Here is a 13,418-nt window from a genome sequence, read left to right as displayed (position 1 = left end):
TTCATAGATATGCTAAAATTTCAGTCACTTCCCTTGATATATCTGTTCTGTCATTCAGTATATTAATAATGTTTCTTGTCTGACCCAGTTTTAATTTTTGTTGTATTGGAGTTTTGCAACCGCATAGGTGACCAGAAATTTTCCACAATGTTCTTCAGGGGAAGTTCCATCTTGCCCCAGTTTCTTTCCTTCTCGAGTCTCTACAATAAAGTTCTTTGATTGGTATTGCACTATTCCATGCTCTGCCTTGACTCTGAAATCAGCCTGACCTTTTAATTTTCACTTTCAATTGATGATTAAAAGAACATAGAATTTCTGATATGCCTTTGTTTTTTGGACTCCTTTCTATTTCTCTCTCTCTCTCTCTCTCTCTCTCTCTCTGTCTTTAACTGTATAATGTATTTGCGTTTTCTATTGCATGCACCAGTTACATTTTGATGTAATCTTCCAATGTCTTTCCAGATTTTTAATAGCTCTCCCAAGTCTCTTGTGCCATGATTGTGTTTGATTCCTGTCTTTAGGAATATTCTTTGATATCTTCTATGATTCTTATCATGGCAACTGCTGTTACTGGGAGAAAATCCTGAACTACATTTATACTTTCTGCCAAATACTGACAGAGAATGAATTTGTTCCTGATGGTTATGGCTTTTAAAAATTACTTCATTTTCCTTGTTGACGTATCATTGGTTGAATTCATACAGATAATATGGTATAATTGGTTTGCTCCTTCAATTCATGTCATGAAATTAAAAAAAAACACTTTCAAGAATTCTTAGTCTAAGTATGCTCATCCCCTTTTCAAAATTATTTGAGACTGCAGTGCTTCCCCTAGCTCCTGGTTAATTATTAGGCATAATTTCCATTAAATGAAATTTCCATTAAATGAAGATTTGCAATTATCGTGGAGTCTTTACCTTTTCCCTACTCAAATTTTAATAGCTTTTCAATTTCATTTAACCTAAATTTCATGGTGAAATTATATTTTATGATTGCCTTACTGATTTATAATACATGGCTATCACAACCCATGAAACAAAAATATACAAAATGGACCTCAGCCCTGTGTAACACTCTTTCTGGTGGTACAGTGGTAGAACAGGGGGCAAAGGGTGCTAAGAATAGCAATTCATAGAATGTCTTCAAATCTGACTACTGGTATTCTAAATATGTGATCCTTATCCCATGATCAACAAGTGAACATGTTGTTAAATGTTGTATGATCTGGAATAGAGAGTAGCCCTGACAAAAAGTATTAAATTCTTGTTTATAGCTGGTGAGTTCTTATTCTAATTTTGTTATGACATAGTACTGGCAATAGTAAAAAGTATTCAAATCTTATCTCCATACATCTTTTGGTCTACTTCTTATGACAATTGAGTCATACTTACTAAATACCTGTATAAAATAATTATAATTTATATCAATATAATTTCTGATTTATATTACTAATTTTTCATTATTAATTGCTTGTTTAAATTGTTCATAATTGGGGTTTGTTGATTGCATGTCATATCTTTTAGTCATTCTGATTCTTGCTCTAACAAATTTGTTGTCTGACATGTTAGATAGCTGACATAGGGTTGACTTCTACACCAATAATGCCTTTTCCTATCTATTAAAATATAATCATTAAGTCAAAAAACTAAACACCTGCTGTGTGCCAGGCACTGTGCTAAGTGCTAGGATAAAAACTAAGTTAAAAGACAGTCCCTGCCTTCAATCTAATGGACTGTTACAAACAAGATAGTACTTGGTAAGTTGGAGATAATCAATAGAGGGAAGGCATTAGGGGAGATTGAGAAAAGCTTTCTATAGAAGTTGGGATTTTAGATGAGAGTTGAAGGAGGCCAGGGAAGAAGGAGGCAGAGACGAGGAGGGAGAGCATTCCAAGCATAAGAGAGCCAATGAAGTCAATTTTTTTTCTGATGTTGCTCGGTGCTTCCCATGTGCCTACCAATTATTTTCTCAAACAAAAAAATATTCATGATGTAAAAGTATGAGGCTTTGGTACAGCCTGATTTAATCTTTGTCCTTTCTGACTCATGTTCTTTGATACATTTCTCATCATCTTCATCTATTTATTCCTTTTCATTGAAGTCACTGAGTATCAGTGTCCATGTTGATTTAATTTCACAAAATCCCATTCTGATGCTTCATCATGGCATGAAGATGATATTGGGTTCTCAAAGGCTTTGCCAGGGGAATGTAAGTTCTGGCAAGTTGTACAGTTCTGGAAAGGCTTCTAGGATAGTCCCGGTAATCAACTGACTCTTTTCTAAAGAACAGTCTACCTGGTTTTAGAAAGGCTTTTCTCCAGGAGGCTGGCCACTTCATGATGAATTATTTGGCTATCCTAAGTGATGAAATAAAAAGTACAAAATGGACCTCAATCCTCTGTTGCCTTTTTCCTCTCCTGCAAATATATTGGCACATTGGCAGAACAAGGGGCAGAGAGTTCTAATAATTCTTAGACAGTCTGTAAACTATAACTTGACTGTTGGTATTCTAAAGGTGTGATCTTTATCCCATAACCAACAAATGAACATGTTGCTAGATGAATAGAGTCATATCCATCTTGAAACTCTATAATAAATGAAAATAGAAGGAAAAAGGCATAGCTAAATATATTCCAAAGTATTATTTAGAGAAGCAAAGAAAGGAGATGATGGAACTGGTTTTATGTACACTTAAGTGAAATAAGAAACATTATTTAATGGAATATTTGGTCATCTTATATTTCAGTACTCACAACAAGAATTAGCAGATAGATCACCATAACAACAATTGTAGCCTATGCACCAATATCAGTTGAAGAGGTTGAAGAAATGGGAAAATGCTATAGACCCTCCAAATTAAATCAATATACATTGACACTTTATACAAATCAAATTATATTTTAAAGAAACAAGAGAAATTCATGATTTATCAAAAGTACTTTACCATTATTATGTCATGGACCCCTTTGGCAATCTAGTAAAACATATGGAACTCTTCTCAAAATGATGTTTTTCAATGCATAAAATTTTTATGCATTTATGCCTGTTTAAAAATATATAGGATAAGGGGCGACTAGGTTGCACAGTAAGATAGAGCACCGGCCATGAAGTCAGGAGGACCTGAGTTCAAATCTGGCCTCAGACCAAACACTTGACACTTACTATCTGCGTGACCCTGGGCAAGTCACTTAACCCCAATTGCCTAAAACATATATATATATATATATATATATATATATATATATATATATATATATATATATAATTACAAAGTAAACCAATTGTATTGAAATGATAATCAAAATTTTAAAGAGTTTACATAGCTCAGGTTAAGAACTCTAATTTAAATAAATCTCACTTGTTTAATCTTTTTCACATATGAATCTTTTCACAAGGTGAATAATCAAGCCCTAATTTATCTATTTTGTGTACAAGTCTGAGTATTGCATTAGTTTTCATAGGCATATACTATATCAGTTTTTGGGTATATAGGTTGAGGGCAGAGAACTTTGGGACTGCTTACAAAAAGGTGGACAAAGGGAAATAACCTTCTGAAGCACTTAAAATATTTTATTTTTGGCATTTATTTCATTAACTTTTATGTTTTAAGGAAGGTAGGGACAGGTGAGGCTAAAGAAATGGAGATATGGAATTATTTATGTATTTTTCCAATATCCCATATATAGTCACTGCCATATCAGGAACAGAATAAAGGTTTTTTGACCCCACCCCCATGCTATGATATTAATTTCTGCTGTCAATTTTCACTCCATATGCACCCTAATATTTATACTTGTGATAAAATGAGCCAATAACATGTTGGGTGCCCTTTAGAGGACGTAAAATAAGTCTTATTTAGTTGTCTCGTCTTGACTCAATATCATTTCAATTCAAATAAAATTCTACCAAAGATATTCAATCTAACGGTACCTATACAAGTTATACACAATTTACATTCCTATAGAGAGAAAGGCAGTGGTGATCAGAAACAAACAGGGTGGTTTCATCAAGAATACAACATGCCAGACTAACCTGATTTTCTTTTTTTTTTCTTTTTGGATAGAGTTACTAAACGGTTAAATCAGGTGAATACTATAGATACAGCTTACCTGGATTTTAGCAAAATATCTGATAAAGCTTCAACCACTGTTTTAGTGAAAAAAATATGAAAAGATGAGGACTAAGTGAGAATACAATTGGTGTGTTGATATTTATTGAAGACATTTTTATGAATGGACCCAGAGTGGTCAGTGTTAACTTGGTTCAATATGATCTTGGATGGAAGTCTTCAGAGGAATACCTTAAGAATCCATTTCAGTTTGCACTATTTACCATTTTTATCAGCTATTTGGATAAAGGCATGGATAGCACAGTCATCAAAACTAACCCACTGGATGACACACAGTGCCCAAAAAGATGTTGAGCTTTTGGGATTGGGCCCAACATAATAAGATGAAATGTGATGGGGACAAACATAAAATCTTAAAGTTGGGCTCAAAAAAAACAGCTTTGTGAGTACAAGATGAGGTAGAAATGACTAGAAAGCAGTTTATCTGAAAAAGATCTAAAGTTTTAGGAGTCTGAAAGCTCAATATGAAACCACAGGATGATAGGGCAGCCAAGAAATCTAATGTCATAGCAAGCCACATTGAGAAACTGAACATCCAAGAAAAAGAAGGTGAAACTCCTGTTGTCCTCTGCCTGGTCAGTCTACATCTGGAGTGACATATTTAATTTACAAAGTACCTTAATAAACTAGAGAATATTCGAAGGCGGACAGTCAAAATAGCAAAGTCACCAAGTTCAAGCTACATGAGGATCATCTGAAGGAGCTAGGGATGTTTAACCAAGAGAAGAGAAGACAATGATGGCTATCTTCCAATATTTAAAGTGGAGTAGCTATTAGATTTTTTTGACTCATTCTTGAGAGTAGTAGGTAAAGGCAGTATGGTTTAGTGAAATGAGTGGTGAATATGGAGTCAGTGGACCTGGGTTCAAACGTAGGTTCAATATCACTTACCCCCTGTGTAACTCTGGGCAAGTCACTGGACGTCTCTGAGATTTAGTTTCCTTATCTGCTCATTGAGAGGGTTGGACCTCATAAGCTACGGAATCAAACCCTAAATCCAAAACCTCTTGAAGTTTCAAAGAAGCAAATGTAGGCTTGGTAAAGAAAACCTTCCTAAGAGTTAGGGTCATTCAAAAGTAAAATGAACTGCCATAAGTGAACAAGCAAAAGCTTGTTATCTTGTAGAGGGAATTATTTTCCAGGTTTGGTTTGGACTAGATATCCATTGAAGCCCTTTCAACTCTGAAATTCCATGATTCTATGAGTCTTTGGCAAATACATACCAATTGAGTAATAGATTCTTAAAGTGTTGAGAAAGAGTAGCAGTATTTCATAACTGAAAGGGACCTTAAAAAATCACATAGGTCAACTCATCATTTTGCAAAAAAAATAAGAATGTGGCTGAGAAGTAAAGTAGATTGCCCAATCCAGGTACATGTTAAGGACTTTTTTCTCCTCTTTCTCATTACCTCCACCCAAGTAAACTGGGAACTTCAGAACTTGACATTCATCCTTTCTAAAGAGTCTTCTTACAAGCACACTGGCTCACAAGGCTCAAAACAAAAACTTTTTTTTAACATGTTAATAGAGATAATTCTCACTTTTGAGATCATGTAATAATACCCACTGTATCACTCGCCACAGATTCACACAGTCTCTTTGACTGATAGTGTTGCCCTCCTGCACAAAGGGAATGGTCAGATTCTGCTCCTCCATTCTGGTGCTCCCCTTCATAGTTCTTATATTTTTGCAGATTGATCATTCCTTGCATTCTTAGCAGATGCCACCTGCCACTGTAACACTTTGTTACTGATTCCTATTGCTATCCTCCATAGCTCAGCTTCCTACAATTTCCTTTCTTGCAGCTTTCCTTAGCTTTCATCAAATGGTTGTTTTATCACAGGTCCATTTGCTATCGTCTTTAGTTCTGCTATTCTCTTCACCCTCGGCCTCCAGAAGATAAAGTTCATTCCCTTTCCCAGGGGGCAAACTCTTTAGCAATTGGCTCATAGAGAGTTGGGAAGGGGGAGAAAAAGGTGCATTTATAATTAAAAACCACACTTCTCTCTTTTATGCCTTCTTTTACACATAGGTACTTAAAACCCTAGCTTTCACACCCAGATCTCTCAGGGCTATAAAGTAAAGAGAATGGCATTTATTAAGCACTTTCCAAGTATGCCAGGCACTTTACAAACATTATAACATCTGAGACATACAACACCTGGGGAGGAAGTTGCTGCTAAGGCAACCAGAGGTTAAGTGACTTGCCCTGGGTCATATAGCTAGTGTCTCCATTGGAACTCAGATCTTCCTGATTCCTGATTCTAAACTCAATGCTCTATCATTGCACCACCTAGCTGCCTCTTATAAGAAACCTTTTCTATAATACTTGGCAATCAGGCCTTTGCCCACAACACCACGCAGGCTCATGATGACTCATTATTGTTTGCCTTCTTTCCTGCCAGTGAATCTCCTGCTCATGTTAGCACTGCTGCTCCTGTACCCTGGGGCAAATAAGCTGATTTATTCAAATTACCTGAGACTGCCTCTGCAAAATAAAATAAAATAAAATTTAAAGCAAGAGAGAAAGGATCTGCCTTCTCTTGGTGGTAACATCCTGCACTTTTCCTCTTTCCCCTCTCCCCCGCCCACTGGGAGAGATTTTTAGTCCCTGCTACCCCTGGGTAACATAGCAAGCTTGTGGCCAAGCTGAGACTAGAACTCCAGCTGTCCTGACTCACACCTCTTTCCACAGCACCATACTGTTTGGTTTTGTGATCATGAATAACACAGGCAGCAGAGCAGGGCACCATCCTCCCCAGGTCAGCCATAGCGTTGTAATTTGGGGAGTAGGAAATCCATCCTGGAGACATGGAAATTCTCTGTGGCAAAGAATCCCAGCTCCATATCCCCCACCCACACCCCACCTTCCCAACTCATGCAGAGAACAAAAATCCAAAGGGCCTCTAAGATTCCTCCTTGAGAACATCATTACTTGTTAAATTAGAAGCACCACCAATTTCAATTTTACTTTTAACACTCAACTTGGAAAGTAGCAGAACTCACCAAAGAGGAAACAGATGAGGGCATTAGTATTCCTGGTAATATGCTTGATTGTTCACTTAGAGGAGATTTAAAGTGAATGTAGTTCCAGGCTGATTCCTCCTTCCTTAATACATGGGAATTAAAAAAGAAAAAAAAGGATCCTTCCTTTCAGGCTGTGTGGTATGTGTGTATGCACATTTATTACACCCAGTGGAATACGGGCTAGTAATGGGTTTTCTCGTGCTGAAGTTAGTATTGATGGATCCAATTTAGAAGGGAGTAGTAACAGTTTAAAAGCAGAGGAGTGGGAAATCTACAATAGCAGGTTCCTGAGCCTCCCACCCCCAGCTGTTGTCTGTCTGTACTTTCAGGCTCTTGAAAACGCTGGGTCGAGGAGGGAGGGGGAAGGCACAATGGCAAAATCCCAATTTGTAAAGTAAATAAATATCTCCCTTTATTATGTGGCTCAAGATTGTCAAGCTTCAGGGGCTGAAGTGTATTCTGAGAAGCTTTTATTTCCTTCCTGTTCTTTGGAGGGTTATAAGAGAAAAGAGCAGGGAGGGGAGGTGGGAAAAGTCTGGAGGTTTTGAAAGTGAATTATACAAACTTTCAATAAAATGTGTCCAAAGTCTGACAGCAAGAGAACAGATTGAGTTGGTGCTTAGAGAACACAAGGCCAACCCGGAAGTCGGCTCAAAGACTCTTTCATTCAATAATTACATTGTGTAGCAAACAATATGTGCTTTTTGCTTGCTCTATTTCATGCTGTCCAACCCTATGGGGGTATCTGAACTCCCAAAGAAAAATTTGGGCCAAGATGAAACAAATCAATGGGAAAAAGAAATCTTCCCTTGGATTGGTCTAGTTACTGGAGGGGCACAAAATTAACTAACATTCTTCCCATACGATTGGTATCAGGCATGGAACTGCAAAACATAGGAGATTTTCCTTTTCTGAAAGTTGGGCTCCTGAATTCTCCCCCAATTCGACCTTGCGCAAGAAATCCCTCAGGAGACCAGAGTTCAGGAGCTTCTGCTATTGGTCCTCTTGGTTTCTCTCTCCCTGAGAGATTATTCCACTGTTTTTTACATGACTAGATTCAGGAACTCAGGGTCCTCAAACTCTTATGGAAATCTCCTCTCAGGAGAACATGTGCTTCTGCAATGTGTTCATTCCCAAGACAGCCATAAACAGCTCCAGAGGTAGAGATGGGGGAGAGCTCTGCACAAGCACAGCCTGTCCTCCCACTCCCAGCCCCATCTCCCAAGGACCCACATTTGCTTTCAAGGCTCTGGTTTCTGATCTGTCCTCAGCTCTTGCAGGATCTTCTGGAGGAAAAAACAGTTAAAGCGTTTTCTGTAATGAAGATTCTCTTTTACATGCCAGACTCGAAGAGTGGAACTCCAAACCACAAAAACCCAAGTCAATCAATTCATCTCCAATTCCAACCCAATTTTCCCTTCTCTCTTCCAACCCCAACCGTACCTCTGGCTAGGTTAAGTCAAATCAAATCAACAAGCATTGACTTGGTGCCTGGCACTGTGCTAAGTGTTGGGGATACAAAGAAAGGCAAAAGATAGTTCTTGCTCTCAGCAAGACTAGGGGGACTAGGAAAGACTTCTGACAGAGGAAGAAACTTTAACTGAGACTTGAAGGAGGAGTTAGGAGGCAGAGATGAACAAGGAGAGAGTTCCAGGCATGGAGACAACCAGAGAAAATGCTTGGAGTTGGGAAATGGAGTAATTTGTATTTGAGAACGCATCAAGGAAGCCAGTGTCACTGTATGAATGAGGGACAGTGAGGGAGGAGAATAATGTGTAAGATGTAGGAAGTAGGAAAGGGCCAGGTTATAATGTGCTTTGAAAGCCAAAGAGAAGGTTTTATATTTTATCCTGGAAAAACAGGGAACCTCTGGAGTTGATTGAATAGGGGGATCACGTAGTCAGGAAGATCAATTTGACAGCTGAGTGGAGGATGGATTAGAGTAAGAAGAGACTTGAAGCAGGGACACCAACCCATAGGTGATACAATAGCTCAGGAACAAAGTGATGAAAGCTTGTATGGGAGTAATTATTCAAATGACCTGGTGCTGCTTACCAGACTTTCAGGGAAGAAGGGTAACACTGAAGGATGGGATTCCAAGTACTGTTCGCCCAATTCTCCACTGGGAAGAAAAGTTTCAACTGTACCCAGTGAAGTACTTTTTCCAAAAGACATACTGCATTTTAAAACCCAATTTCTATATTGTTGTTGTTCAGTAGGGTCAGTCAGGTCCAACTCTTTGTGATCCCATTTGGAGTTTTCTTGGCGAAGATACTGGAGTAGTTTGCCATTTCCTCCTCCAGATCATTTTACAAATGAGGAAACTGAGGCAAACAGGGTTAAGTGACTTGCCCAGTTAGTAAGTGTCTGAGGTAGATTTGAATTTGGGAAAATGAGTCCTCCTGACTTGGCCCAGCATTCTATCTGCCCTTTAATTTCTATAGCTTTTTTTTTTAAAAAAGCATCATCGGCTCTAGGAGCCCATTTCAATTTCCTTTCATTTTCTTCTTGAATGTCCCAGAGCCTAACATAGTCCTTAGCTCCTAAGTCATGGGACTCAAAGCTGGAAGGAAACTTAGAGGTCACCTAGCCCAAACCCTTAATTTTGCAGGTAAAGAAACTGAGGCCTAGAATTAAACAATGATTATCATTTGCCTGAGATATACATTTTGATTTTATGCTCTACATAGTTTAATTTTCTTAAGCCAATTGACGTTGAATTGAAAACTCTACACCTTTTAAATCTGCCTCTGTTCAGGAATATTAAATACATGCTTCTCCTTTTGGGGTCTTGTCTTTCCTCTTGGTCATTTGTTCTGTGTTTGTGTTTGACATATATCCCCACACTCAATGCAATTTGTTAATTGACTATTTTTATTTATTTTTCCTGCCTGATACTCATTAGCACTTACACAGCTGATATGTAAATACCTTCTGGAAAATCTTCCTTGTAGAAGAAGAAATTAAAGTAGAACAATGAGTTTCAAGTCTAACACTCTGGTAAAGCTAGGAATTAAAAAAGGCTTATGAGATTCTTGGTCCAGCCAAGTATAATAAGGTAAGATTTTAACACTCCATCCTTTTTGTTCTGCCTGCTTGACTGGTAGGCATGGGAGTAGGTGAGCTATATAGGGAAGAAAGACCTGTTATTTCTTTGGGCATTTCACTTGACTAAGAAACTGTTCCTTGCTTATTTTTTAAAATCTAATCATTGCCAAAATTCTTAATGTTAGCTAACATTCTTGTAGTGGTCTTAATTTATATAAATTTTATTACAGCCATAACCATAGACTTTCAGAAGTCAGACATCATCTTTCTAGACCAGGGATTCTTAACCTTTTTTGTGATTTTATGCTCTGCATATTTTACTTTTCTTAAACCAATTGAGGTTGAATTGATAACTGTGTACCCTTTAAATCTGCCTCTGTTTGGGAATATTAAATACATGCCTCCACTTTTTGGGTCTGGTCTACCTCTTGGTCATTTGTTGACCAAGAAAATGGAAGAAAATGAACTAAATAAGGAAGAAAGACCTTTATTTCTTTGGAGATTTCGCTTGGCTAAGAAATTGTTCCTTGCTACAGGTCTCTTCTCAGAGTAATTTGTCTACATTCATAATTAAAGGAAATACTATATTTCAGTTAGAGGTTAGTAAAAATTAAAAGATAATTTGTTTCCTCTATCCAAGTTCACAGATCCCCTAAAAATCTATCCACAGACCTGGTCTAGTCAAACAGACTCATTTTACAGATGAAGAAAATAACTCTCAGATCCCCAGCTAGTTAATGTCAGGGCCTAATTCTCAATCCAGAGCTCTATGACCCCACAGTTCTTTCCCGGAGCACCATAACCTGATCATCTGCCTTTCAGTGCTCTTAAGTATAAACATAGACTTGTAGAAATCTTGGCTCCCCATAAAGTCTAAGATTATGGCCTTTCAGGGTCAGACATGAAACTCACATGTCAGGGTAACACTAGATGAAGTAATACCAGATGGCATGCAGTGATGAGAAAAGACAAGACTTGGGTGTTGGCAAGGAGAACGCCTAGACACAATGCCTGGTTTCCTCCTGTCTAATCTTGTGATTCTACTATGTCAGTTATCCGGTCTTGTATTACAGACTGATGCATTGTATTATATCTAGGATAGAATATTAAATATATAAATCTAATTATACCAATTAGTAGGGAAATGGGATCACAATGGTCATATTTTATATATATATTATATATTACTACATAAATATGTATGTTATATATATGTACATATATACACACACGTACGTATGTGTGTGTATGGGAAAATGTATGTATATAAATATATGATATTAAGTGCTGGAAAGCCCAGCACTTAAATGCTTGTTGACTTGACTTGGAAAGAGATAATATATAATATATCATTTATACTTATTATATAGCTAATACAATAATAATCTGGAAATGAGATCACATTCTATGCTTTTTTTATTTATAGAATTGTAGAGAAAGACTCCTCCACTCCAATGTTACATTTACATCTTCCCCCAGTGCTTAGAACTGTGCATTGTATAAAGTAATCTATTTCATAGAGCAGCCATTTAGGGGACTCTTGGCCATCTCCCATGTTGAACCCTTCAGCAATGAGTCATGCATGGCCAAATGAAGCCTCTTCATTCTCAAGCTTTCAGGTGGTTGCCTGGAAGCAAGAATGGTGACTAAGCATACTTCATGGCTGTGACACTAAGGGCTTATTAAAAGACAAATGAATGAACTCTTCCACATAAAGCAAGTTATGATGGACTTCATTTACCTATATGTAATTGGTGAGGTGGCCAAAACAATACATCACCTGGTGGCCAGCCTCTTGATACATGCTCCATCCATGAGTGAATTACAAAGTTCTGGGAAATACCAGCTATTTTAAAGAATGGAGGACTGGTGAGCCTTTCCTTTCCTCCTTCCTCTCCCTCTGTCCACATAGAGACATAGGGAATATAAATTTTGATCTCTGAAACCTGGCTGGATATCTGGGGATTTAAGGGCTAGATTTCTTCCTTAAGACCCTTAAAGACACCTTAAAACCCAAATCATTCTGGCTCTCATTGCTTGGCCAACAATAGGTCCCCAGCCCAAGCTCCACCTAGTCATTGTTTGGGCCCCCGAAGACTCAGAGTGAATGTAAATAGTAACTGTTTCTGTTTTTGTCCAGAAACCCTGAGTATCTTCCCCTTCCAGACTGATTTTTTTTAACTAGGTAGAAGAGGCCATTCTCTGCCTCATTTCTTACTTAATCTTAATCACTGAATGGGTGTTAGCTCAGTCAGAATGAGACCTGGGAAAGACCTTAATTTTAAAAGGCCAAGGTCTCCCACTGAATGGGCCCATCTCCAGTTGTCCTGATCTATATCCACTGGACCCCTCCCTCACTTAAATCCAATCCACTTGCTAGTCATGGCATCACCTTCCTGATACCATGACCCTCTTTGAGAACAAAGGACAAACAACAACCAGGGTCCACCCTAAGATATTGGCATGTGCACTTACAAACACACACACACACACACATACCTTTTAGGAAATGAAGATTTGTGAAAGGATATTAGGGAAATTGAACGCTGAATATTTCTTTTTCATTTCTTCCTATGTACAGTAAAATGAGTGGCCACCAAATACTTCTTGCTTGAGTTTTATGAGAGGGACCAGTCAACATTCAGCCAGAAAAATGTACAAACGTAGAGTGACAGTCAGCTTTAGATTTTCCTATCATTTTCTAAAAATTCAAAGTATATCTCATCATCACCTAATCTAGAGAAAGAACTCAGGTCAGTGAAGATTTCTTTGTGGCCTGGTCTTTTGAAGCTGAAGTCAGGGTCAGGGTCGGTTTTGACAAATACACATATCAAATCTGCTGCATCTGTGACAGAGAGACCTAAATGGGGCCATTGATATGGTGGCTCAAATATGGTGCCAACCCAGCGGACAAATTATAAGTTGGCCCTTAGTACAGATTTCAAAAATTATGATAATTAATGGATCTGCCTAGTCCTCAGAGCAAGGGATGGTGCTCCTCTAGGATTAAAGTGGTACCCTATCTTCCTGACACTTGTCAATGTGAGCTGTTACTGCTACTGTATCACCTTGAGTGTCAACCCACACCAATGTCGCACTGAATTACGAAGGCCTCCCATGAGTCAGTCAATAACCATTTTAAAGCACCTACTATATGCCAGGCACTGTACTAGATACTGGGAAAACAGAAAACAGTTCCTGCCCTCAAGGAGGTT

The sequence above is a fragment of the Phascolarctos cinereus genome, unplaced genomic scaffold (assembly GCF_003287225.1).
Source record: "Phascolarctos cinereus isolate Bilbo 61053 unplaced genomic scaffold, phaCin_HiC Scaffold_726;HRSCAF=1367, whole genome shotgun sequence".
NCBI lineage: Eukaryota > Metazoa > Chordata > Mammalia > Diprotodontia > Phascolarctidae > Phascolarctos > Phascolarctos cinereus.
Note: the sequence above shows the minus strand (reverse complement) of the source record.